Source organism: Octopus bimaculoides, chromosome 30 (assembly GCF_046866305.1).
Source record: "Octopus bimaculoides isolate indiv1 chromosome 30, ASM4686630v1, whole genome shotgun sequence".
NCBI lineage: Eukaryota > Metazoa > Mollusca > Cephalopoda > Octopoda > Octopodidae > Octopus > Octopus bimaculoides.
Window position 1 is genome coordinate 16,180,938 of NC_142957.1, and position 5,000 is coordinate 16,185,937.

General features: G+C 38.2%; 1 protein-coding gene and 1 long non-coding RNA gene across 5 annotated transcripts in view; one reads left to right on the plus strand and one right to left on the minus strand.

Annotated features, from left to right (window-relative positions):
• The window catches only part of LOC149130235 (uncharacterized), a 140,810-nt gene that overhangs the window by 133,444 nt on the left and 2,366 nt on the right, over window positions 1-5,000 (minus strand). The window lies entirely within an intron of this gene.
• LOC106884447 (melatonin receptor type 1A) overlaps window positions 1-5,000 on the plus strand; it is a 51,724-nt gene that overhangs the window by 17,097 nt on the left and 29,627 nt on the right. Inside the window, exon 1 of one of the 2 annotated variants that reach the window (XM_089345976.1) lies at window positions 1,191-1,209. The exons of the other annotated variant lie outside the window; for it this stretch is intronic. The gene's annotated coding sequence lies outside the window, so the exon portion shown is untranslated. Of the gene's footprint in view, window positions 1-1,190; window positions 1,210-5,000 lie in introns of those variants that run through there. 2 annotated transcript variants of the gene reach the window in all.

Consider the following 5,000-nt stretch of genomic DNA (forward strand, 5'->3'; position numbering starts at 1 on the left):
ACGATTTGACTGAGGACTGGTGAAGCCGGATGGCAACACCAGGCTCCAGTCTAATTTGGCAGAGTTTCTACAGCTGCATGCCCTTCCTAACGCCAACCACTCAGAGAGTGTAGTGGGTGCTTTTACGTGTCACCCGCACGAAAACGGCCACGCTCGAAATGGTGTCTTTTATGTGCCACCCGCACAAGCCAGTCCAGGGGCGCTAGTAAATGAGTATATGCATATATACGTACAGGTATGTGCATACCGACATCCACCTGTATGTATAGGTGCATATCTGGGTACAGGACATGGCAAACAAAACGTAGACGAGAAAACACACAAGCCACATAGAGAACATTCTACTACATCAGCTACCCACGTTTTAACACCGGCGTTTCGAAGAGCTTGGGCAGGACGCATCGTTAAAACGGCTTGTCTCATGGACCGCAGATTAAATTTGTATACGCAAATTAAATCTTAGTGGCGGACAAAAAACAAGACAGGAAAACAAACAGAAAAGGCTTTACAGCCAGACGAGAAAAATTATTTATATATATATAAATACATATGCGTGGGCGTGTGTGTGTATATTGATATGAACAGACATATTTAGTGTTCCACTTTTCACAGATATGGCTTTGTTAAATGACCTACAGAAATATCTTAATATTTATTGTCCCAAACACTAACCCTTTCAATACACCACAGGCTTCTTTCCTCAAAGCATGATATATAACCCCCTCTCCCCCCGCCCCCAACCTGTCACTGCCACTGTCGAACTATCAAAGAAAGACAGCCATTTAAAAAAATTTTATTCTTTCACTAGTTTCTGTCAATTTATATAATATAAATAAATTACGTACATTATTATATGCATTAATGTGGATATTAAGACGGCTTTTCAGGTTAAAAGAAATTCTTATCGAAAATTACGTTCAGATGATATTTTTAACAAGGATTTCTTTTAACCTGAAGAGTTAACTTAATATCTATATTAATCTAAAGATCGTTTATATTAATGTAGGTAATAAACTATCAAATATGTCTTTTATTAAGCTGCAAAACAATTGTCATTTAATAAGAATTTCCAGGAGCGAAATAAATTTTATCATAATATATTTCACTTGTTATTTATATTATACTCTTTTACTTGTTTCAGTCATTTGACTGCGGCCATGCTGGAGCACCGCCTTTAGTCGAGCAAATCGACCCCAGGACTTATTCTTTGTAAGTCTAGTACTTATTCTATCGATCTCTTTTTGCCGAACCGCTAAGTTACGAGGACGTAAACACACCACCATTGGTTGTCAAGCGAAATTGGGTGGGTAGTGGTGGGGAAATATAGACACACAAACATATACACACACATACATATATACGACGGACTTCTTTCAGTTTCAGTCTACTAAATCCACTCACAAGGCTTTGGTCGGCCCGAGGCTATAGTAGAAGACACTTGCCCAAGGTGCCACGCAGTGGGACTGAACCCAGAACCATGTGGCTGGTAAGCAAACTACTTACCACACGGCCACTCCTGCGCCTATGGTTAAAAATGATAATTGATTAAAAAAAAAAATTAAAGAAGTTAACTTCATTATGATTTGAACTCAGACTACAGAAATTCAAAACAAATGCCATCCAGAAAAGCATTCTGTGCAATGATCTAACGATTCTGTCAATTCGATGATTGGCATCTCACTTATGGTCCTTAAGTGTAAACTATGGAGTCTCAGTTTCATTGGCTGGATTCTTTTGTTTACCCAACTTTCTGAAGCCTTTTCAATCTAATTTATGGTCTTTGCATGTGAAATATGATAGCCACAGCATCCAGAGTAATGAATGACAATATTGTATATAGCATCCTGCCGTCATTGATATTCATTAACATTCCAGGGTTAGCTTGCCTGTAATCCTTAGTTACTTCATTGAACACGTAACGGTGATCGGACAACTCATCAAATTTCAATTGATTACCTAGTTTGCTTGGCAGGTCATGGTTTTATTTATATGTTTCTTTCTTTCTTTATTTATTCATTTATATATTGAATTCTTAACATCCTTAATGGTCTTTTTACGTTCCCATCAGAAAAGCTTAATCCCAGCTCAAAATTCAATTTTCCACATCACAGCCTGTAATTCATTCTTGAAAGAGGGAAGCAGAGGAAATCGCTGTCAGGCATCCAATAAATATGAATAAAACTTATTCATTCGCTAAATCATTGCTGACTCGCAGCTTGTCAAAGTAAAATACTCTATATAATGAAACAGCCCATTCTTTATTTTGTGTGTGAAATAAATTATTGTATATCATTAAATAGCATTCAATGCAAGGCTGTGCAGTTATGAAGCTTGCATCACAAACATATGGCTTTGGATCCAGTCTCACTGCACGACATCTTGGGCAAGTGTTTATTCTTACAACCCTGGGCAAACCAAACGCTTATGAGTGGATTTGGGAGACAGAAACCAAAAGAAGTCTGACACTCTTGCAGTTCTAAAAAAAACTGGTGTGCTGCATTGGTGTGCTATTTTTATTAACTGTGGAAAAAATAAATGAAGAGGGACGTTGAACCTAGTGGAATTTGAACTCACAGAGCAGACATTCAAAACAAATACCATAAGACAAGCATTTTCTTCAATACTCTAACGATTTGCCAGTTCAATGATTAAAATCTAATTTATGGTTCTTGAATGCAAAATAAGGTTGTCTCAAGTTCGCTGGTTGGATATCTAGTTTATCTGGAGCTCTGAGTTTATTCTACACAGTATCCCTCAGAGCACAGGAATTTGAATGAAATACCAAGCTACATATTGTTCAATGTTCAACCAATTCTGCCAATTTACTGACTTGAATCTAACTTATGATCTTTATACTCTCTTTTACTCTTTTACTTGTTTCAGTCATTTGACTGCGGCCATGCTGGAGCACCGCCTTTAGTCGAGCAAATCGACCCCAGGACTTATTCTTTTGTAAGCCTAGTACTTATTCTATCGATCTCTTTTGCCGAACCGCTAAGTTACGGGGACGTAAACACACCAGCACCGGTTGTCAAGCGATGTTGGGGAGACAAACACAGACACACAAGCACACACACATATATATATATATATATATATACATATACATATATACGACGGGCTTCTTTCAGTTTCCGTCTACCAAATCCACTCACAAGGTTTTGGTTGGCCCGAGGCTATAGTAGAAGACACTTGCACAAGGTGCCACGCAGTGGGACTGAACCCAGAACCATGAGGTTGGTAAGCAAGCTACTTACCACACAGCCACTCAAACTATGGTAATCTCAACTTTGCTGGTGCATTCTATTGTTCATCCATAATTCTGAAGTCTTCCTAAACCGTATCCTACATCATTGATATCCATTGATATATCAAGTTTGGCTTTTCTGTGTTAATCCTTGCGTATTGTATTTTTTTGTATTCTGGTGTTGGGCATATAATTTAATGAAGCAGAGGGGAAAGAAATATTTACACGACACAATGCAATTACTTTTACCCAAGAACCAATGCTCTCACTCACTCAATAGCTTACAGTGAACTGCTTACCAATCCAAACTGCCAATCACTCACAGTTCTTTATTTGTTTAGTCAGCCCACCTTTAGTCACTTGGCGGCGAGGGAAGTCAGAATCATTCCACTACAGTGTTGAACACATAACAGCAAATTTGAATCAGTTACCTATTTCCTTTGACAGATTATGGATTTATTTACTTATCAAATTCCTAATATCCACAATGGTTTTCTTACGTTCCCATTAGAAAAGGATAATTCAAGCTCAAAATTCAATTTTACACGTCACATCCTACAATTCGTTCTTGAAAGAGTGAAGCCAAAGAAATAGCTATCAGGCATTAAATAAATATGAATACAGGCGTATTCACTCACTTGCAGCTTATCAAAATAAAATGCTTTGTATAAACCATCAAATGAAGGATCCCATTATTCTTTTGTGTGAAGAAGTAAAACATGGTACATCATTTTATACCTTTTGGTGCAAGGTTGTGCAGTTGAAAAGCTTGCATCTAAACCATATAATTACTGACAATATTTACATTTGACGCATATTTATTTGTCGCTGGACTGGCTCCTGTGCAGTTGGCATGTAAAATACACCATTTTGAGCGTGGCCGTTGCCAGTACTGCCTGACTGGTCTTCGTGCGGGTGACACGTAAAAGCACCCACTACACTCTCGGAGTGGTTGGCATTAGGAAGGGCATCCAGCTGTAGAAACTCTGCCAAATCAGATTGGACCCTGGGGTAGCCATCCGGTTTCACCAGTCCTCAGTCAAATCGTCCAACCCTTGCTAGCATGGAAAGCGGACGTTAAACGATGATGACGATTGATGATGATCTTGTTTGTTGTGGTGCAGCTCTCCGGCTCATCAGCTCCAGTCAAACCATCTAACCCATGTCAGCAGGGAGAGTGGATGTTAAATGATGATGATGACGATGATGACGACGATGATGATGATGATGATAATAATAATTCTGCCACTTAAATGATTGAAATTTTTACTTATGGTCTTTAAGTGTAGAATATGGTTGGATTCTTTTGTTTCCTGAACTTTCTGAAGTTATCGCAATTTGATTTATGGTCTTTGCATGTAAAATATGGTCACCTCAAGATCCAGAGTAATGAATGACAATATTGTATACAATATCCTTCCAGCATTGATATTCATTATTATAGCACGGTAGCTTGCGTGCAATCCTTAGTTATTTCATTGAACACATAACGGTGATCGGACAACTCATCGAATTTGAATCCATAATCTGCTCGTTTGACACGACATGGTTTGTTTCTTCGTTTATCTATTTATTGAATTCCTAATATTCTTGATGGTGTTTTTTATGTTCCAATTAGAAAGACTTAATCCCAGCTCGAAATTCAATTTTCCACATCACATCTTACAATTCATTCTTGAATGAGGAAAGCGGAGGAAATGACAGGCAGACATCAAATGAATGAGTACAAACTTACTCACACGCTAAACCATTG